Here is a 23,690-nt window from a genome sequence, read left to right on the forward strand (position 1 = left end):
GTTCAATGAGAGAGAGAGAGAGAGAGAGAGAGAGAGAGAGAGAGAGAGAGAGAGAGAGAGAGAGAGAGAGAGAGAGAGAGAGAGAGAGAGAGAGAGAGAGAGAGAGAGAGAGAGAGAGAGAGAGAGAGAGAGAGAGAGAGAGAGAGAGAGAGAGAGAGAGAGAGAGAGAGAGAGAGAGAGAGAGAGAGAGAGAGAGAGAGAGAGAGAGAGAGAGAGAGAGAGAGAGAGAGAGAGAGAGAGAGAGAGAGAGAGAGAGTTATATTAACGTCTTCTAAAGACCAAAACTGGCCTATGAGACAAACTGTGATACAACTGATGAGGTCTAGCTATCCAAAATAAAAGTGCTGAATGAAAAGCTAAAAACTGAAAACTGAAAATACGGTGCTGTGAGTGTGATAAGTGTCATGTATGTGTATGTGCGTATGTAGCTTTGGTACTCCAGATAAGGGCTACAAAAGGGGACCAAATGTCGGTTGTGATAGGGGAACAACTGTCGGCTGTGATAAAGTGGTGCGATGTGTATAGAGAGAGAGAGAGAGAGAGAGAGAGAGAGAGAGAGAGAGAGAGAGAGAGAGAGAGAGAGAGAGAGAGAGAGAGAGAGAGCTACCAGCCGATTCGATTCGATCGCACCAACGACAAGCCCGTCACTCCATCCAGGTATATGAATCCTTCTCTTACTTCCCTAGGTCGGATCTAGAAGGTTGTGCCTGGTATGATTGAGTGAAGCACGAGAAATGATCGAAATCGAGTTTCCGCTGTTTACGTGCGCCGCGCTCGGCCCGTCCGAGTGACCACTCCTAGGCTGAGCCCCAGAATCGGACCTTGGCCATGTGTCAAATTCGGCCCATCCGACCAAAATCCTAATCGGCCATCCAAGTCTATAATTCGGACCGTGGACAAACTCGGCCCTTGGCCACGTGTCAAATTCGGCCCTCGGCCCACTTTCCTTGGCCTGTCCGAACAACCTTGTCCGAATCAACCGCTCGGCCCGTCCGAGTGACTCCGTCCGAGTCCACCCTGTCTAAGTCCCCGGATTGGCCCGTCCGAGTAACCCATTCGGACCCTGCAATTCGGACCAGTTGGACCGAGTGTAGATTTTTGCCAGATCTTCAGAAAATTGACTTGACCTGGCTAGGACTCAGTAGCTCAGACTGTCGAGAGCCCATAGGGCGCTCATAACTTGATTCTGGCATGCGGAATATGCAAATAGGAGGGCGCCGCTGCTTAGTAACTAGGAGTGGGCAGTTGCGAGACCTAGAGGCTTAGACGCGACCTGCTGAGCTGTAAGGCCTGATTGAATTAGAAATGAAGGAGGCAACATCTTAGGGAAACCCTAAACCCTGACAAGACGGCCAGGAAGTTGACCAACAAGCCTATTAGGCCCAAAACAACGCGAGAGTGCATAAGACGGCTAGGAGGTGGTTGCTACACTCACCCTGAATTTTTGCACTTGAAGTACACTTAAGGAAACTGAAAGCCTGATTGAGCACAAGTGCACGAGGAAAGACACATTGAGTGGCCATGAATTGAGGACTGTATTAAATAACTGAAGGAACTCACCTAGATAAACCACTCAAGGAACCCACCAATAGGAGAAAACCCAATACAGAGACAAACCGTCAACGCTCAGAGGTAGGACCAAGCAAGGGACGCCGACAAAGTGGATCTGCCAAGCCTACTGAACCTAATCGATAGCTTGGTGGAGCATGACAACTCGACAATGGAAGAGGAAATTTCAGACCACAGATACAATGAGGAATTCGACTTAGGAGCCTTTCCAGATTCAGTTCAGCAGCTGGTCAGTAGTTACGATGCTCATGCTCGATATGAGCACTGCGGTAGGACGGCGGACGCAATCATTGCAGATCTAGAAGAGGAGAGAAAGCTAACCCACAAGGCATTGCAAATAATGTCTGAGTACAATAGGGATTAGTAGGCAAGGAATCAAAGGCAAGGCATGGAGTTACGAGAGGTGCAGCGGGTACTGAACTTGGTTGGTAGGAATCGAACGGATCATGAGAGGGCACTAGAAGGAGACTTAACGCTGAGTGAGCTTCTGATGAAGTGACTGCTCAATAACATGGCTGTAGAGCAAAGTACCACGGCTCTAGCGACATCGCTGCTTGCAGGATTAGGAGCAAACCAATGCTCAAAGAGCCAGGCTAAAATCCCTATTGTTGCCAAGCAACTCGATAAGTACCAGCCCCATGATGATCCCTATAGCTTTGTCGAGCAGTTCGAGTAAGTGTGCGAAGCCAACGGCCTCAACGACCTGACTCAATGCTCTCAAGCATTCGGGCTTTGCTTGGGCGACAAGGGTAGGACGTGGTATACGAGCTTAGATAACGCGGAGTGAGCCAACTTCGATGGCCTCAAGGTGTTGGGGTAAAGGCGCCTCTGCCGTGCCGCCCCGTGTATTACTACACTGACAGTACCCGCCACTGCACACTGCAGAGGTGGCGGGCGCCCGTCACGTCACTTTATTCTTTACATTCATTTTTTAGTGACTAGTAAATAAAGGAAGGCCCGGTCACACATTGTGACTGTTGGAGTTTCCATTTCTTGTCTCTCTCTATCTTACTCTTGCTCTCCCGCCATAGCTCGTGTGCAAGCTTCGATCCTTCTCACCTTTCAACTGGTATCAGAGCTTGGCTTCCTCTTGCTCGAGCTCGACTCGGTGCTTCTCTACATTCGCATCGACTCCCTTCACGCATTGGATCTCCATCCCGGCAGCCATATCCGATCTCCCCGAGCTCCCGTCACTCCCCGACTTCCCGAGCACCTTCCCGGCCTGTTGAGGCACCTTCAAGGCATTGATACTGAGGTATTTGATCATTCTTTCAGGGTTTTATTTCAGTCTACAGGTTGAAACAGCAAGGGCAGCCATGGCTTCAAACCCTTGAAGCTTATTCTCCTCATATTGTGCCTTACACCTATCAAGGCTCAAAGAGGCTTGTCATAGGCCTTTGATAGGCCCTTCTTGAGCCCCCCATTACCCCCTTTTCAGCCCATGTGGAGCAACAGCAAGTTCAGCACCAACAGGGTAGATTGCACCATTTTTTTCCAGGCTGTTAGCACTCGTCTACTTCAGCTCCACACTTGGCCATTGCTTCTTGCTCTCTACCTTGATCAAGAGGGCTATAGACTTCATGTTTGATGTCATTCAAGCTTTGGGCATTGGTCTTGATCATTTGGGGCTGATTTCTTCAGATTTGGGACTGTCATAAACTGTCATAATAGGCTGAAAATAGGGCAGCACCATTTGTTGCTTATACTCCATTCCGGTTGTGCTATTTGATGCCCGTATGCGGTCTACATGATGCCTAGTGCCTTGGGAATGTATGCACATGATTATGCCATGATTTTGGCCTGAAATATTAGCTGATTTGGGACTGTTATTTACTGTTATACAGTGCTGGAAACAGGGCAGCCACACTTGGCATTGGCATTTGATGCTTATACTCTACTCCGGTTACCTTGTTTGATGCCCGTATGCAGTCTACATGATGCCTAATGTCTTGGGAATGTATGCATTCGATTTGCCCATGATTTGGCATTGTTTTTTGGCTGGAAATTGACAGTTTTGGACTGTTTAGAGCTGCTGTCACATGAATTGCTTCTCTATCGATACCGGATGTATGCTATGGGTTATGTCATGATGTATTACACTTTGGGGATCGACTTCGAACTCATGATCGTGATTCCGGAATGCTTTTGAGCATCGGATTTGCTCCGTTGTTATTGGTTTGTCATTGGCAGTTTGGTCGACTTGACTGGCATTTGGGCCGCTTATGCCTATTGTCTGTACTTGACGGATAAGCTCTATGCATTACATGCTTTGGTCCGTGGTTGATGCCTCTTAGTTCGTCCATGCTTGACAGATATTTTGGAGCTCCGATTTGGATGTTTTGAGCACTTCCGACTCACAGGGATATTGACTTTGGCTTGCTACTGGATGTATTGACTTGACAGAGATCTTGCCATTGGGATTATGTCTTGCTTAGTGGTTGCTACATCAGTTGCTTCATGTATGTCATGCTCTTGGGAAGCGTATGAGGCATTGAATTGGTCACTTGTCACTGGTGCTTTGTCTTGGGTTGCTTGAGCCCTTAACTCGATTGTACGCCTTTTGTGCTAGTGGGAGCATCTTGCATGCTTACTTGACCTTGAGCACGGATTACATGCTATTGGAGCAGTCTATGTCATTGAGCAGTTATGGATGTATTGAGACTTTGGGATTATACTCCGACAATTGGATGTTGCATTGAGTATATGTCTTGGTTCACAGGATGCTTATGAGCTGAGTCTCAATTTTGGATCCACTTTCCTTTGAGGAGACACCTATTTGTGTCAGGTTTTGGCAGTTGGTTCTATATTTTGCCTAGATTGTCTGGGGTGTGCCTCTTACTGGCAGATGCTATTTGACATCTCTCGGTGTTATGCTCATGTATTTTCACTGTCATTTGGCTTTGTCCTCTTTATGCCGACTTTGGACCTAGCATTGTTTAGTTGACATTAGATCCAGTTTTGGGACAGTTTGCTCTCATTATTGCAATTCTGAAATTTATTACAACAAGCATTTATTGGTGGACTGAGCAGTATTTTTAATGCTGAAATATCTTGATTTGGTGTACCGCACCTAGTACTAAGTGGGCAACATCTTTTGGCATACTTTTCTCGCCATTTGGAGCTCATTTCAGTGGATTTTGGGCATTTTCTGCAGTAAAACAGCCAGCAGTTTTACATTGTCTGTGCATTTTCAACGTGCATTATGGCATCCTCTTCAACTGATAATGCCATATTTAACATCACAAAGTTGGATGGTACCAAATACTCTTATTGAAAGAGTCAAATTTGGTAGGTCTTGGTGCAAAAATCTCAGATTAAGCCACTTCGGTTGAGTGGGGAGCAGCCTGAAACTATGGACAATGACGACTGGCTTGAACTTGATGAGCTATGCAAGTCCACGATTGTATTGTCTCTCATTGAACAGGTACATTATAATGTATTTGAGGAAGCACAGAGTGCATGGGATCTATGGAATAAGATCAATAATCTTTATGATAAGAAAAGTCTGGCGAGTCAGATGTACTAGTTGAAGCAGCTTATGGATCTGCGCATGAAGGATAATGCGACTATGTCTGCTCACTTGAGCCAGTTCCATGCTATACTAAAGAACCTGACTTTGCAGGATATCACCTTTGGAGAGGAAGTAACTCCTCTTTTCTTGCTTGGGACTTTGAATGAGTCATGCGATGTATTCCGTACTGCCCTATGTGCCTCTAGTGCTACTCTGAAACTGAATGATGTTGAGAGTGCTCTTCTGCAGGAAGAGGTTAATGGCAAAAACTTGGATGCCTCTCGTGTTTCACATGCTTTGACAGTTAGAGGCAGGAATGACAGGAATGATCGTGGTAATAACTGTGGCTGTGACTCGTAGAAGGGTCTGTATAAATCTCGTGGAAAGTCGCGTAGTAAGTCGCGTGGGCGCAACGCTAATGTCACTTGTCATCATTGTGGGAAAAAGGGCCATATCAGACCACAGTGTCATGAGTTGCGCAATGAGAAGCGCAAGGATAAGGGCAAAGAGAAAGTGCAGGAGAAGTCCTCTGATCGCAGCATAGTACCTACGAAGTCCAGCGTCAAGATTGAAGAAATTAATGTCATGCAGACCGAGGATTCCAATGGTAGTGATGAGTTCATACTTGCAGCTAGTTCTTTTGATGCTTCACACTTGACTGAGACACCTAGTATGTATGCACAGTGCTGGTTATTCGATTCAGGTGCGTCCTTCCATGTGACGCCTTATCGTGAGTGGTTTCACTCTTACCGTACTGTATCTGGATCAGTTAGACTTGGAGATGACATGTCTCTTGATATTGTGGGCTGTGGAGATATTCAGTTGCAATTTTCCACTGGCAGTTCTTTTTTGCTCAGGGATGTACGTCATGTACCTGCGCTTACGCGTAGTCTCATGTTTGCAGGACAGTTGGATGATGCAGGGTTTCATGTTTGTTTTGGGGATTCTGCCTGGAAGATTACTAGAGGCAGAATTGTGCTTGCTAGAGGCGCCAAGGCTGTCAGCCTCTATCCTCTTGTTGTATCTGGGTCTTCTGTAGACCATGTTTTGGCAGTGGGTTCTATCCCACATGTATCACTTTGGCATGCCCGTTTGGGGCATATGTCTTTGAAGGGAATGAAAATGTTATCTTGTTTGCAGTATCTTCCACCTTTGGACTATGCACATTTTGACTCGTGTGATCATTGTCTTTATGGTAAGCAGAATAGGTCTACGCATAAGAAATCGGGTAGGCCATGCATGAGTGAGCCCTTGGCTTTGGTGCATTCAGATGTTTGTGGGCCCATGCCGTGTATGTCTATGGGTGGCGCGAAGTACTTTGTTACCTTCATTGATGATTTTTCTAGGAAAGTGTGGGCTTATCCCATAAAGCAAAAGTCTAATGTCTTGGTAGTCTTTCAGCATTGGCTTGCTCTTGTTGAGAACCAGATTGGGTATAGACTGAAATGCCTTAGGACTGACAATGGGGGAGAATATGTCTCACGTGCTTTTGAGCAGTTTTGTGATGACAGGGGTATTAAGCGTCAGTTGACCGCCCCTTACACCCCCGCCCAGAATGGTTTGGTTGAGCGCATGAACATGACTATTCAGGAGTGTGTCCGCTCTATGCTTAGCCATGCAGGCCTACCACAGAGCTTTTGGGCTGAGGCAGTTAGTATGACAGTGCATGTCATAAACCGATCTCCTTCTAGTGGATTGGATTTCTAGGTTGCAGAGGAAGTTTGGGCTGGTAAGCCACCCTCTTATGCGCATCTCCATGTCTTTGGATGTGAGGCATTCTGCCATGTGCCCAAGGACAAGTGGAGTAAGTTGGATCCAAAGATCATTAAATGCATCTTTCTTGGTTATGGTGATTTAGGAGAGATGGGCTATCGCCTATGGGATCCGCAAGCGCGGAAAATAGTACGTAGCCATGATATAGTCTTCCATGAAGACAAGATGCACAGGCAGCCTGAGAAAGTGGTTGAGATCTGTAGAGTGATCTTTCAGGAGGAGCCTAGAGCTCCTACACAGCCAGTTGGACAGCCTACAGTTGCAGCAGATGCTCATGGTCAAGGTGTTGGACAGGCAGTTGGGCAGGCAACAGAGCCTGCAGTGAGACGGTCTGCTAGAGACAGACGTCCACCTGATAGATTTCAGCCCTCTATGCATTATATTTTGGTTACAGATGCAGGAGAGCCTTTCACTTATGATGAGGCTATGCGCAGGGGTGACAGTCACTCCTGGGAGAGGGCTATGTAGTCTGAGATTGACTCCTTGCATAAGAATGATACTTGGGATTTGGTTGCCTTGCCTAAGGGCAAGAAAACTTTGCCATGCAAGTGGGTGTACAAGCTGAAAAGTACCCCTGGACACCCCAAGCCGGCATACAAGGCTAGATTGGTAGCAAAGGGTTTTAAGTAGGAGCATGGTGTAGAATTTGATGAGATCTTTTCTCCTGTGGTTAAGATGACCACCCTGCACTTGGTCTTGGATTTGGTTGCTCAGCTTGACTTAGATCTATATCAGATGGATGTCAAGACGGCTTTCTTACATGGGGACTTGCATGATGAGATCTATATGGAGCAACCTAAGGGCTTTGCAGAACCTGGCAGTGAGTATCTAGTGTGCAAGTTGAAGAAAAGTCTTTATGGCTTGAAGTAGGCACCTAGGGAATGGTATGATAAGTTTGATGCCTTTATGCAGTCACAGGGCTACAACAGGAGTGCTATGGATCCGTGTCTTTACACGAAGAAAGCCCGTGATGGTTCATTGCTTATTTTGGTACTCTATGTGGATGATATGCTGATAGAGCAGGGAAAGCTCATGATGAGCTAGATGCTCTTAAATCTCAGCTGAAGAAGAGCTTGAGATGAAGGATTTGGGACAGGCCTCTCACATACTTGGTATGCGCATTAGACGCGACAGGCATTAGGGACTCCTCTACTTGTCACAGAGGGAGTATATTCATAAAGTCCTTGAGCGCTTCCGCATGCAGGACGTAAAGCCTATTGGCTGTCCATTGCCTTCTTATGTGAAGGTATCACAGGCCGATTGTCCGCAGACAGATGAGCAGAGGGCCGAGATGGCCCAGATCCCTTATGCTTCAGCCGTGGGCAGTTTGATGTATGCCATGATAGCCACTCATCCAGATATTGCCTTTGCAGTTGGTGTTGTGGCACGCTATATGGCTACACCTGGTAGGAAACATTGGGATGCCGTGAAGGGTATCATGAGGTACCTGAAGGGCACAACAGATATGTGTATTTGCTATGGCAGCCAGGATACAGGGGTCGTGGGGTACACTGACTCTAATTATGCAGGACATGCAGATAGTAGGAAGTCCACTTCTGGCTATGTATTCACCTATGCTGGAGGTGCTGTCTCTTGGATGTCCAGGGTTCAGAAGTGTACGGCTTTGTCTACCACTGAGGCCGAGTATGTTGCAGCTACTAAGGCTTGCAAGGAGGCCATATGGCTAGGCCGTCTAGTTACTGACCTTGGGATTGATGCTATACCTACACTGCATTTGGATTCTATGAGTGCCATTCAGTTGGCTAAGAATCCGGTCCTCCATGCGAAGACAAAACACATTGAGGTGAGGTATCACTTCATATGTGGTGTCGTGGAGGACAAGTCTGTTGACCTTGTCAAGATCTCCACTGACGAGAATCCTGTAGATCTGATCACGAAAAGCCTCACTACTGAGCGCTTTGCCTTCCTCAAGAGATTGATGGGCGTTAGATGAGATGTTGCCTTTCCTCATCCCTTGTACCTATGTACAGTTGTATTGTCTTTTTCTTTTCTTTCTCTCTCACTGGGGTAGATTCGCCTTTAAGTGGGAGGTTGTTGGGGTAAAGGCGCCTCCGCCGTGCCGCCCCATGTATTACTACACTGACAGTACCCGCCGCTGCACATTGCAGGTGGCAGGCGGCTGTCACGTTACTTTATTCTTTACATTCATTTTTTAGTGACTAGTAAATAAAGGAAGGCCCGGTCACACATTGTGACTGTTGGAGTTCCCATTTCTTGTCTCTCTCTATCTTGCTCTTGCTCTCCCGCCATAGCTCGTGTGCAAGCTTTGATCCTTCTCACCTTTCACAAGGATCTCTTCATTAAGAGATTTGACGAGCCTGGATACTCTGATAATCTACTCGTGCACTTGATGAACATCAAGCAGAAAGAGAAGGATGACATTCGTGATTATGTGACCCATGTACAAGGCTTTGGCAGGCAACTCGAGTTTGCAGCGGGACGTGCTAGCCAGGGTCTTTGAGGAGGCCATCCGAGTGGACGATCAACTGAAGGAGCGGAGCTCCAGAAGCAAAAATGTAGAAGAGACCACATCGCGAAGCTCAGAGAAGATGTCAGCCTCGAGTGAGCGATCAGCACCATCAGCCCAGGATAAGGGAAAAGCCACCAAAATGAATCAAGACTTGGCTGATGTTAGAATGGAACCAGCCAAGTTGCAAGAAATGTTGAGACAACCAACATGTCCACACATTCAATGCGTGTACTGTGGCAGAAACCACTTGCCAGCCGAGTGCCAAGACCCTAGGTCATGACCTTGCGCTAACTACGGTAGGTTTGGTCATGACATCGCGCATTGTAGATTGCCAAGGAGAATTCGATACTCACAACCATACGGCCAGCCTTACCTAGTGAGCAGGCCGCAGCCATTCTTCAAAAGGGGAGTCCCATTGGCCCTTCCTGTGCCCAACGACGTTAAGCCGACCATTCTAGGATGGAGATAAATCCTATAGGCATTCCTAGGCTGCATGGTCCTTACGTAACCCACCAATTGAGAGTGACGCTCCTGTCCACTATGTGGAAGAACCAAACGATGAGGAAGCTTATATATACCCTTATGTTTCGCATGACAACGAGGGCAACGCTGTCCTCATGGACTATCAACCAGTCCCGATGATGGCGTTGGGAAGAGGATGAGGTAAGGGCCTAGGAGGGTAGGCACATGATCCAATTACCTATTGGATGTGTGGCCACCCAGGTCATGTCTCTGTCGCGTTGCCCTGAGAGGGAGCAACAAAATAGAGATAAGGCCGACCAAAGGTGCACTGAGTGCGGAATCACCCATCTCTTCATCGATTTCCCAAGGAGAAAACTGTCACCTAGTTCAGCCAATGAGCCGTCTGTCCCATTGGGACTGTTTGGTGTCAAGAACCACGATGGGGAGGCCACACCTATCCCATTGCGGGTCATGACCCATGCCCAAATGAAGCAAGCTAGCATCTCTCTACCAGGACCTAGCAATCTTGATGCAGCCTTGATAGGGAAGAAGAGCCGTAGACGGCGGAAGAGGAAGTCGGAAGCTAAAATCGCACTAAAGACTGAGAGTGTTACAACTTGTTGAGATATCGAGCTCCACTCGTGATATGCCACGGTGATGTTGTGCATTTATGTCACTGACTTGTCAATTGCAGATGCAGTTGGTATATCGCCCATGAATAATAGCTAGATGACAGCTATCCTTATCTACTCTAGTTCATGGCTCAGTTAGTATGCCACCTTAGTTAGTTGAGTTTGGTTTGAGACCCATATATAGGGTTCTTCTATTTCTATGTACTTGAGTTCTTTTGGCTTACACAACTAAGAAGAGGAAAATTGCTTTCAGCCTCCACCCTTGTGTGTATTCCCCCATTGTGCAAGCAAGAAAGCTACAAGTGAGACTCCTTCCTTCTCTCCTACAATCTTGACATGGTATCAGAGCCTTGTTCGTGGTAAGGAGCTGAAGAAAGAAAGCCAAGTTCGCGGTGTTCTGGTAAGAGGACCAGTATTGCTTTCATTTTTCTATTTTGGGAGCAAGTCTCTACAACAGGTAGCACAGCCGGAAAGTGCAAGAGTGCATTGTCTCAGATTGAGACGCCCTTCCCGGTGTAGCAAGAGGGCAGTATATGCTGCGGGTATGGGCTTTAGCCCTCCGTTGCTCTGTTTTTTTGATTTGAGGCCATTTCGGGGCCTGTTTTGGAGGCGAAAGTTTTCTGCACGCACTCAGGAAAAGGCCCTGTTTTATACTGTGTGACCACTGTTCTACAAGTCGGTGAAAAGTTACCACAGAAATTGCATCGTATGCTTGTGTGCAGAGACATTGAGAGTTACAGAATCATCCTTGTTTCCTATGTATGCAAAATCGTCACTAGGAAGTGACTGTGTGGTCAAATACCACTTTCGCCAGTTTTGCAGATTTTCCCTTGTAAGGGTGAAGCTGTGTTTTTTGCAGTGACAGAATTTCTTGCAGTGTTTAGTAATGGCGTCTGATTCTCTTTCACAGATTGTAACTGAAAAGCTTGACAAGAACAACTTCCAAGCATGGAAGTTTAGAATGAAAAATTTCCTTATGGGAAAAGGATATTGGGAATTTGTTGCAGGAAATGAAGCAGAACCAGTTCTTCCTGATGTTTCCAATCAACAGCAAACGCAGGCATTTAAAGCATGGCATGAGAGAGCCAGGAAAGTTATGTACTGGCTGTCTATCACTATTTCAGACTCTATGATTGTGCATATTCAGGATGCAAGTACGCCAAAGGAGGCATGGGATACTTTGTCAAAAATGTATAGCACAAATACGCAAGCCAGGAAAATGCAGCTCAAGCAAGAGTTGCATAATGTGCAAAGAGAAAGTATGAGCATCAATGACTACCACATGAAGGTGAAGAAGATTGCAGATGCACTTGCTTCCATTGGGTCGCCAGTTGAAGATGATGATTTAGTTTCTGTGACCTTGAATGGTCCAAAGGATTATGCATAGTTTTGAACATCCATTTCAGTTCGTGAAAGATTTCCCAATTTTGAGGAGTTGATTGCTCTTCTAATTTCTGAGGAGTAGAGAAATGGTGCTGCATCTTCTTTAGGAGGAACTTCAAAAGAAACTGTCTTCTACTCAAATGCTGGAAGAGGTAGAGGCAGAGGTAGAGAAGGCCAAATTGGAGGCCGTGGTAGAAATCAGAATATGCAGTAGACTCAAGAAAACCAGTCCTATGGAGGAGGACGTGGTAACTCTAGAGGCAGGGGGAGCCAAAGAGGTCGTGGTGGATGGCAAAGAGGCCAAAATGCAAACAACAATGTTGAATGCTACTACTGTGGTAAAATGGGTCATATGGCTAAAGACTGCTATAAAAAGCAGAATGACATCATGAATGGGAAATTGCAACAAGGAAATTATGCATCTTCTAGTAGACAGGGTGATGACAGAAATGAGCATTTGTTTATGGTGTAGCACATGAACAATTCTGTGACAAGTGCAGAAGAAAGCAACGAAGTGTGGTATGTTGACTTAGGTGCATCAAACCACATGACAGGTCATGCAGAATGGATGCAGGATGCAAGAAAAATAAAAAAACTAGGATTTGTGGATACTGGTGATGATACTGCACATCCTATTGTGCAGATTGGAAAAATTCCTTTGTCTATGCAGGATAGGAAAAAGAAATACATGTCAGATGTATTTCATGTCCCGAATATCACCAAGAATCTGGTTTCTGTTCGTCAAATGGTTGAGCAGGGCTTGCAGGTAAGATTTAATCCTCATGGATGCTTTGTTGAGGATATAAAAAATAAAGGTCGCTTGATAGCAAAAGGAAAGAAGAAGGGCAGAATGTTTACATTGGATGCAGACATGCCTAAATTGAGTGCAGCAATGTTTGCACATGGGACCGGTGTAGTTGTAGATATTGATATCTGGCATAAACGCATTGGTCATGTTAATGTACAACGACTTAAATCAATGCAGGCTCAAAATATTGTTGCACGATTGCCTAAATTCAAGGTTGCAGAAATGCATAAAGTATGTGAAGCCTGTCAGTTTGGAAAACAGGCAAGGAAACCATTTCCTAGACATGTTCAAGAGAGTAAGAAGCCATTGGAATTAATCCACTCTGATGTGTGGACTACTAAAGCTGCATCCCTCGGAGGCTGTCATTATTTTGTCACTTTTATTGATGACTATAGCAGAAAAGTTTGGGTGTATTTTATGAAAAAGAAAAGTGAAATAGGCCTGCAAATAAAATGCCTAAGGTCAGATGGAGGGGGAGAGTACCTCTCAAATGAGTTTGCAAGGTTCCTGTAGGAGCATGGCATAAAGCAGCAATATTCATGCAATCATACCCCACAACAAAATGGAATTGCAGAAAGGAAAAACAAGCATATTGGAGAGGTATCTCGTGCCATGCTTAATGAAAAAGACTTGCCAGATTTTTATTGGGCTGAGGCAGTTGCTACAGCAGTCTACATAATGAACAGGACTCCCACTGTAGCAATACATGGGATGACTCCAGAGGAGAGGTATACTGGTAGGAAACCAGATATTTCTCATTTGAAAATTTTTGGTTGCATTGCCTATGTTCATGTGCCAAATGAGTTGAGATCCAAGTTGGATCCAAAAGCTGAGAAGTGCATCTTTGTTGGTTACTCTTTGCAGCAGAAAGGGTATAGATGCTATAACCCTTCTACTCGTAAGTTTACAGTGAGCAGAGATGTTGTTTTTGATGAGATGAGTAGCTGGTATAAACCAGTAAATGTAATTGATAATGTAGATGCACAAAATGGTAATGATGCACAGAATTCACAGCAGCAGTCACAAGATATTAGTGGACCTGGAGCGTCCTCTAGCAGTGGTTCACATTCTTTGCCATGGACAGGTAGATTGAGATCAGGAGAATCTTCTCAAAGCAATGCAGATAGTGGTATGCACGTATCATTAAAAGGAAAAGAGAAGGTAGATCAGCCCATGTTTGATGTGAATGCAGGTCACTCTTATGTGGATGGTGAATCCAGTGGCTCAGAATAGAGCATTGATGATGAGTTGGGTATTCCTTCTATTGTTACACCTGGAGTAAGGAAGACCATGGATGTTTTGAGAGTACCTGGAAGTGAGCCTACTTTGCGTAGGTCTACCAGAGCTAGGTATCCTGTGGATAGGCTAAAATATGATGGATTTACAGCCATTCACTATGCATATATAGTCAAAGTGATACAGGAACCAGAACCCACTTCTTTTGAGCAAGCCATGGGAAAAGAAAAATGGGAGAAAGCCATGGATGAAGAAATGGATGCCTTGGAAGAAAATGATACATGGGAATTGGTACCTTTGCCTAAAGGTAAGAATGCAATTGGTTGTAAGTGGGTTTATAAGGTGAAGCACAATGCAGATGGTTCTGTGAACAGATATAAGGCAAGATTAGTAGTCAAGGGGTATGCACAAACATATGGCATTGATTATGAAGAAACATTCAGTCCTGTTGCAAGGATGGTAACCGTAAGAGTAGTCATTGCTATGGCTGCATCAAAGGAATGGTCTTTACATCAGATGGATGTAAAGAATGCCTTCTTGCATGGTGATTTGCAAGAAGAGGTATATATGGAGCAGCCACTAGGTTATGTGCATGCTGTTCATCCTGAGTTTGTTTGCAGGTTGAAGAAAGCATTGTATGGCTTGAAGCAAGTACTTAGAGCATGGTCTGACAAGATAGAACAGTATCTTGTCACTATTGGCTTTCAGATTTCCAAGGCAGATTTCTCACTTTATGTGAGAAAAACAGAGAAATGTATTATGCTACTTGTCATTTATGTTGATGATTTGATTATGACAGGTGACAGTGATGAAGATATCCTTCATGTGAAAATGCTATTGAAGCAGAAGTTTGAGATGAAGGATTTAGGAGAGCTGTGTTATTTCTTGGGCATTGAGGTGATTAGATCACCAAGTGGGATATGGCTTTTGCAGAGGCAGTATGGATTGGACATGTTGTCCAAATATGGGATGACAGGCTGTAAGCCTATTTCAGTTCCTTTGGAGCAGAATGTGAAGTTGAGAGTAGATGCAGGTGAGCTTCTCGAAGACCCTATTATGTACAGACGCATAGTAGGAAGTTTGATTTATATGACTATTACCAGGCCAGATTTGAGCTATGCTGTTGGATTGGCAAGTCAGTTTATGCAGGCTCCAAGAAAACCACATTTGGATGCGGCTAGACTCATACTTAGGTATGTGAAGTCCACATTGCAGTATGGACTATTTTATGAGACTGGGGTTCAGATACAGTTGCATGGATACATTGATGCTGATTGGGCTGGTAGTATTTCTGATAAACGATCTACCAGTGGATATGTGTTCTCTTTTGGGAGTGCTACAGTCACTTGGAGCAGCAAGAAACAACCTACAATTGCCTTGTTGAGCACAGAGGTTGAGTACAGGGGTGCAACAATGGCTGCATGTGAGGTAGCTTGGTTGCATAAGCTACTTTATGATATGCATCAGTCTACAGATGGGCCAGTTGTCATTTATTGTGACAACATGAGTAGTATACACTTGGAAAATAACCCAGTCTATCATGCTAGAACAAAGCACATTGAGGTGCATTATCACTATGTGCGGGAGAGGGTTTTACTAGGTCTTATTGATCTAGTTTATGTCAGCACAGAGGATCAGGTAGCTGACATATTTACGAAGGCATTGGGTGCAGAGAAACTACGCAGGTTCAGAGACCTGCTTGGTGTGCAGGAATTGGGATTGAGCTCGAGGGGGAGTGTTGAGATATCGAGCTCTACTCGTGATATGCCAGGGAGACCGTTGTGCATTTATGTCACCGACTTGTCAGCAGATGCAGTTGGTACACCGCCCATGAATAATAGCTAGATGACAGCTATCCTTATCTACTCTAGTTCGTGGCTCAGTTAGTATGTCACCTTAGTTAGTTGAGTTTGGTTTGAGACCCATATATAGGGTTCTTCTATTTCTATGTACTTGAGTTCTTTTGGCTTACACAACTAAGAAGAGGAAAACTATTTTCAGCCTCCACCCTTGTGTGTATTCCCCCATTGTGCAAGCAAGAAAGCTATAAGTGAGACTCCTTCCTTCTCTCCCACAATCTTGACACAACTCTGCCCATTAGAAAGAAGGTCTCCGACGCAGAAGTAGAGAGTTCAGCCCCTAAGACGGTCGAAAAGGAAAGTGTTAAGGTAGGGGAGTACTCGCAATCGAAGCAACAATTAGAGGCCATAGAGAAGGTGAGGGAATGGGTGAAGGAAGCCCAAGAATACCTAAAGGATGCTGAGCCCATCATAGAGGATGGGATCGATGACCTCTCTAGCATAAGTACACCGACCTCACTCCCACAACCAAAGTCGAGAGAAGCAACTACACCACAAGCGGTGCAATTGAGGCCAAGCCTCGATGCTGCTACAGGGCCGTGGTTCAATTATGGCCACTAGTCAGGGTAGTCCAGGTTAGGAGAGAGACGAACACCCAATGATCTCCTAACCACACTAGTGACTACCCCTATAACACTCAGTATGGGAGACTTGCTTAGGCAACACCCCACCTTATGGCAGGACCTTAAGCAGTGGGTTGAAGGGATTCGAGAGTAGGTCACAACAGACCCTCATGACCATGAGGCAGAAATGCAAATACCAAGTTTGACGCTGCACACTGCGCCTAAGTCCTTGCATGTCAATGCCTTTTGGGAAGGCTTCGAGATGCATGCAGTCTTGCCAGTTTTAGCCCTATGCGACACAATGAGGAAGGGAATCGTAGACACGGGAGCCAGGGTTAGTGTGCTCAGCCACACAGTGCTTCAGACTTGGGGAAACCCACCTGTTGAGACTGCTAGGTTTAATGTCACACTAGCGAACGGTATGAGAGTTAAGCCATTTGGGGTGCTTAAGAATTGGCCAGTGAAGATCGCAGGTGTCCAATTCTTAGTTGACTTTATAGTCATGAAGGGAGTGGACTATGACATCCTATTAGGCCACCCCTAGATGCGCAATGCTAGGGTCGTGGAAGATTGGGGCAATGGCTTGATCTTCCTTGGCAATAGGATGGACGCTGTGAGAGTGAGATGGACACTTGGAAGACTTCATTCGTCGACTTAGATGCCATCTCTGCTATGCTCAAGGGTAATGCTCAGGCCAAGAAGTCCTACGGGCCCTTGACCAGGTACATCCCATGCCCAGAGGCCGAGCGAGATTGGATGCATGTCCTTGCTACAATTGACCTGCCATTCTCTGATCACGAAGCATATGAGCAAGCCATCAAAACAATAAGCAAAGCTAACGACACACCCTCCGTGCTAGTCTGCATGATGGCAGAAAGCCTTCAAGGGAAGCTGAAGCCCTTCAACTCCCACGTTCCAACCAACAAAAGGAAACTCCAAGAGATACTAGAATATCTATCAGACAAGCTAACTGGCAATCCAGCTGCAAATCTCAAACCACTCCAGGACCTCTTAAATGAATCCAAGTGGCAATGGACTAGAGTGCATGACTTAAACCTCATGTATAACTGGGCCCTGGTGCCTGACCAACGACTAAGGATAGACCGAGTCCTAGGAGATGACAAGCAGTCCGATGTAGGAAATTCGAATGACGAATACGAAGACTGCTAGTCCTTCAGCGATGAAAGTAAGGGTGAGGTAGATACTGTGGAATATGATATTGAAGGACAAGAAATAGAGCAAATACGAGCAGACTCCAAGCCGCAGAGAAGGAGTATCTTCCGGAGGGAACGAGGAGTCATGAGCATGGAATGTGACCGCACCTGGTTGGAACATGTAGGAGCCATAGACCTCGAGCAAGTGGGACTAGCCCAGCCAGGAATGACGTCAGTATTGAGAACTGAATCACCATCTAAACTGCGCCCACCAAGAGAAACCACCTCTTCTAGAGAAGGAGGGGGATTTGACTTTGAATCAGAGGTTAGCTCGGAGAGTGATCCAGAGATCCCTAGGCCGCCCACAACCAAATGCACCAAGGGGGACCTATCGGTCCACCTAAGGTGCAGGCGATTGAGACAGGAGAAGGCAAAACAACCCAGGGAGGATCGAACAGAAGAACAGCGGAAGCCGTAAAACCTCCCTAAACGATTCACAAAATTCAAAAAGGGGGATAGGGTGGTAGTGCTGTTAGGTGCCAAACGTCAAGCACAAACAAGCGAACCAATCGAGGGACCAGCCAGGGTCAAGGAGGTGGACCTAGCCCAAGAGGGGGAACCATCCCGACCAGTCTTCATTGCTGATGATTTGACTAATGAAGAAGAAACGAGTCTTGTCGCTCTCTTGCGAGAGTACATAGACGTGTTTGCCTGGTAATTAGGAGAGCTTAAGGGGGTAGACCCAAGTGTCATGACCCATAACATACCCATGACGCCGAACACAATACCAGTCAAGCGTACCCTATGAATCCTAAACATGCTCATGCTATCAAGGAGGAGATTGATAAGCTAATGAGAGCAGGATTCATTTATGAAATTGAGCACACGGACTGGGTATCACCCATAGTCATCGTGATGAAGAAAAATGGAAAAATCCAATTATGCGTCAATTATAAGAAGGTGAACACTGCCACCAAGAGGGACAACTATCCATTGCCGTACACCGAGCACATGCTGGAGAGAGTGGCGGGAAAGGAAGGCTATAGTTTCCTGGACAGCTTCTCAGGGTACAACCAAGTGCAAGTGCATCCTGCTGACAGGCATAAGACTGCCTTCGCCACTGAGTGGGGTGTCTTTGCTTACATAGTCATGTCCTTCGGGCTGACTAATGCCCCTGCCACTTTCCAATGCCTCATGTGCACCATCTTTAAGGACATGCTTCGCAAGGAGTTAGAAGTCTTTGTCGACGACCTCTGTGTCCATTCGACATGGGTCAAACACTTAGACAAACTCCGAGCAGTCTTTAAGCGGTGTCATTTATACCACCTCTCCTTGAACCTCTTAAAGTGCCAGTTTTGGGTGAAGCATGGATGCATTCTAGGGCACGCGGTGTTAAAGAATGGCATTTCCATTGACTTCTCGAAAGTCAGGGTCATTGTTAACCTTCCACCTCCGAGCAACTACAAAGGAGTTCAATGCTTCCTAGGCCATACCGGGTACTATCGACGGTTTGTACTCAATTATGCGCTGATCGCCAGACCATTGTACAAGCTGCTTATAGTCTTCGAATGGACTAAAGCATGCCAAAGGGCATATGAAGAGTTGAAGAAGGCTCTAACCACAACACCAATCCTACGAGCCCCCAATTGGACCATCACCTTCCACATGCATATCGATGCTTCTAAGTTTGCCGTGGGGGCAGTGTTGTGCCAGCCTGGCGAACACAATTTAAACTATCCAGTGAGCTTTGCAAGCAGATAGCTCACTAAGATAGAAATGAATTACTCAATGACGGAAAGAGAAGGACTAGCCATGGTATTCGTAGTGAAGAAATTCCGGCATTACTTCTTGGCCACGCCCTTCACCTTTTTTGTGGACCATCAAGCCTTGCTAGATCTAGTAAAAAAACCTTGTGCTACAGGACACATAGCTCAATGGCTCCTTTTTCTTTTAGAGTTTGACTTTTCCGTAGTGGTACAGAAGGGAAAGCAGCATTACATGGCTGATCACATGTCGCGCATCCCCACCGGAGAAGCCGCTGGACAAGGTGTTAATGATGAACTGCTCGACACCCATCTGTTTAACCTCTCCATCGAGAGAGACCTGTTTAAGGCTGATCTAATGCTATATTGGGCAGATGGCATAGTCCAAGTGCTTGAGCACAGATTGCCTGACCGACCAATAGAAAAAGCCTGGCTTAGGAGATTAATCCTCAAGATCCAGCCCTATCAGCTGATTGCAGGCCAACTCTACAGGCTCGGGCAAGATGGATTGTTGCGTAGATGCGTGTGCGAATATAAGGTGCATGATGTGCTCTCAGAAGCACATGGCGGCGTTGCTGGAGGGCATTTTAGCAGAGACATGACAGCATGAAAAGTGTTGCAGTCTCAACTGTGGTGGCCCACGCTTTTTCGCGACGCAACACGATTCGTCAAGCACTGTGATGAGTGCCAGTGGGACGAAGGTCCCAATTCGCAAGGATCGAATGGAATTAACCCCAGTTATTGCTCGACAACCCTTCGAAAAATGGGAAATTGATTTCATTGGGCGCATGAGTCCTGCAGCACAGTATTCGCAGGTTAAGTACATCATTGTGGCCACGGATTACCTCACTAAGTGGGCAGAAGCACAAGCCACACAAAAAAACGATTCTAGAACAACGGTTAAGTTCTTATGGGAGCAAGTAATCTCACGATTCGGTTGCCCCATTGAACTGGTCAGTGACCAAGGCACGCACTTCATCAATGAAGTGATCGCGCACCTCCTGTCCACCTTCCTCATCATCCATCACAAGTCCTCGCCATACTACCCTCAGGCAAACGGCCAGGCCGAATCCACAAATAAGGTTCTCATCAATGTCCTAACCAAGGTCATTTCTGCTTCACGCAGCGACTGGGACAACAAGTTGCTGGTAGCTCTGTGGGCCTACCAAACCGCCTATAAAACGATTGTAGGTTTAGGCTGACATATGGGACAGAAGCAATTCTACCGGTAGAGTTCTTCGTCCCTAGCCTAAGAATAGCGCTTCAAGAGAGATGGGAAGGGAAGGAGGCATGGACGCAGCGACTAGTTGAGCTCAAACGTCTCTCAGAGACTCGTCTTCTTGCCACCCATGCATTGATCTACGAAAAAGCTCGACACAAGAGCTGGTTTGACAAGCACATCAGGCAGCGCGAGTTCGAGCAGGGCGACTTAGTGCTCCTCTACTCAGTTAAAGGGCATAAGCAAAATATGAAATTTAGAGGTATTGGACCATTCAAGGTTCGTGCAATCAGCCGAACAGGCAATGTCAAACTCGAGACCCTAAACGGTGAAGGAATAGGCTTCTTCAATGGTAGCCGTGTCAAGAAGTACTACCCTCCTATGCATCCTTTGCATGAACCACCAATGTTAGAACCGCCTGTCAAGGTCCGAGTAGCCACAATTACTGAAATCAATGATGAGGACGAGGAAGCCGTGGAACCCGCATACCTTCGTATCATGGTCATGGCCAAACAAACATGTGCTTTCACCGCCTTGATCGACGAGGGAGCATACTTCAACATCCTGACCTACGATCATTGGACTCAACTTGGCCAGCCACCACAACTTCAACCCACCACTGCAAAATTAAGCCCATATGGGACTCATTCCTACGCACTACTCGGAAAGTGCAAGGCAGTCGTTTCTATCGAGTCTGAGACTGTTCCAGTGCTTTTCTACGTGCTACCAAATGCTAAAAACGCAGGCACAGAGTCACTGTTGGGGCGCACCTTCAAAAAGCAGACCCACTACAATTTCGACTACACATTGCAGCGCATCCACCTAGCAATAGGCAACGTTCGCATTGTTACAGCTTTCAACAAGGGCTGCATGACCTCATCCTGGGCCACCCAGCCACCGATAGAAACACTCGTAGGCAATTCTAAGGAGGGGGTGGAATGCGGCCACCACTCCCCGAGTCTCATTGCCCACAACCCATACTAGCCCAAGCTCAGGCCCCACAATCCCACCTCCAATGGGTGCCTAAACAACTGCAAATAGCCGCCTAGGAGTCACTGCTTCTACTCTCAGAAGACCAGAAACTCTAAACCTAGGAGGCCCAAATGTAGCCACAGGAATAGACATGTAATCAGTCAAAGATGGGTCCCCAAGGCTCTCTTACGCACACAAGACTACAATGAGGGCAATGCTTGGCTATGGATACCTAAGGCCCACGTGGCTAGAGGCACCACTCGCACGCCAACCTCAAGCTCGATCATCCCAAAAACCGTAAGACCTTGAAACCACGAGCCGCAGAGCTTCCCCGATCCGCAACCATCGAGTCCATCCACGTGCAAACCAATGTGAATCACCCAAGCCTGTGAGACCAGTCAACAACCGCCAGCTCGAGCATCATTACAAGTAGGAAACGATTCGGGTTTCCAACTCCATCCTGAAAGCAATAGGCCATCACGTGAGGCCGCTGCTAACCTAGCTTCCGTCCCAGCGACCCAATCACAAGCTCCTGAAGTCCTACCACAGCAACTCTCCGTAGTCAAAGGCTCAAGTCCTACCAAACCCCAACCACCCGCAAGCCTTAGGCCCTCTTACGAGAGGAAATCCTTTCTCTCACTAGCAGCTGATGTAGTTGAGGAAACATGGGATGATGTGGTGGATTGCATTAAATGACTGGACGCTACTTTTGTGTCACTAGCTCTGAGCTATGATCGCCTCAACTTAGGCCTATTGGATGAATCCTTCGCAGCCAAAGTTCAAGCGATGCCTTGTTCTTGGGAAACATTTGAAATTGCCTTTGCAAAAGCCCCTACCTCCACTGCTAAGTTGCTCAGTAGTGAGATCTCAAAAGAGCAGGCAATCAAACAATGCCTCATCACGTCGTATGATCAGCGAACCACCTCCGCCATCATTGACTAAGAAGTGGCGGAGTTGTCAAAACTGGCTGAGACGAAATCCCAGTTCTTAAGGCATTGGTACGATCTTAGACTGCAATGGGAAGTCGAAGGATGCCAAGTAATGACCAACGCCGAGCATCGACGCACTATCAAGACGACAGAGTACGACCCCACATACGTTGCACCCACATCATATCGAGTGTTAACCATGCTGCGAGGCCATCCTATAGAAGACCACATCAAGGGACACCCCTACCTCGATCGCCTATTGACTGAGGAAGAGTTACACATCGCTAGCCGAGTCAACTCGGGTGACTTCCAAATTGATGTTCTCACATACATCACTCAAGTGGGGATTAAACCCTCCAACCTGGACTGCGAAGCCCATTTGGAGTACAACCCCAATTTCTATACTTGGCTCCTTCACAAGTAGCCATCCATGCCAAAAGACCTACACCTTCTAACCCTCATCCTAGGAAGGATTCTTCTCACACTAAAGGGGAAGGGGTAAGGTGAATCAGATCAGAAGTAATAAAGCAAATCAAAGCCATGAAGCATGTAGACATGCATTGTGGAAAATGGATGGGGTAGGAAAGAGGACACAAAAACTTTGAATTAAAATGCAAAAAGTCAAAGTCTGAAAAGCGAACCTGCACTAGACTTTAATAAGTTCATTCAGAAGCATAAAGTTTTTTATGTTTTAATGATTACTATGTCGTAAGCACTAACAAAAATTATGTTTATGATAGGAACAAAAGATGTCTCAGCAGGACAGAGCCCACCGACTCCCCTTCACAGAGGAAGAGAGAATGCAGTACAACATCAACCTGGAGAACCGCGCCTATAATCATCTGAAATTCCGAACTATCCACAATTTGGAAGAATTAGTGGCCAAGGAAGAGGCGGCCAGGAGCATCGTGGAAAGTTGCAACCTTAAAAAGTACCTGGAAAGTTTCTCACGAGAACCTGAGCACACGAGCTCTGTGGAATTCCTCAGGACCTACAATCTCGATGGAGAGTGCGGCATTGTCACAGTGGGGAGAGGACAAAATGCTAAGCAGGTGCTGGTCCATCTAACCCCAGCCTTGGTGGAGAAGACACTGGGGCTGGAACCGAAGGTGGAGAAGAAGCAAAAGAGGGACATGTATGCCATGCTGGGGATGAGGAAGGAGGAGGTGTTGACGAATGATGGCATCGGTATCCAAGACATCCCAGCGTAGAGATCAGGCTACACAAGCGAAGCTCATACATGCACTCTTCTCTAGCCAGTGCTATAACGCACTGATGCACAGGATCAACGTACCAATCCTGGAAAATGTAGTGGCCCAGACCATGCACGAAGTCAACTGGAATGGCTACGTGCGCAAGACTATCG

General features: G+C 46.4%; 1 pseudogene; it reads left to right on the plus strand.

The window, feature by feature from the left end:
• Positions 1 to 1,720: 1,720 nt before the first annotated feature.
• LOC148021875 (14-3-3-like protein pseudogene) overlaps positions 1,721 to 23,690 on the plus strand; it is a 34,725-nt pseudogene continuing 12,755 nt past the window's right edge.

Source organism: Lygodium microphyllum, chromosome 17 (genome assembly GCF_053477565.2).
Source record: "Lygodium microphyllum isolate KBCC chromosome 17, Lygodium_microphyllum_v1.1.10, whole genome shotgun sequence".
Taxonomy (NCBI): Eukaryota; Viridiplantae; Streptophyta; class Polypodiopsida; order Schizaeales; family Lygodiaceae; genus Lygodium; species Lygodium microphyllum.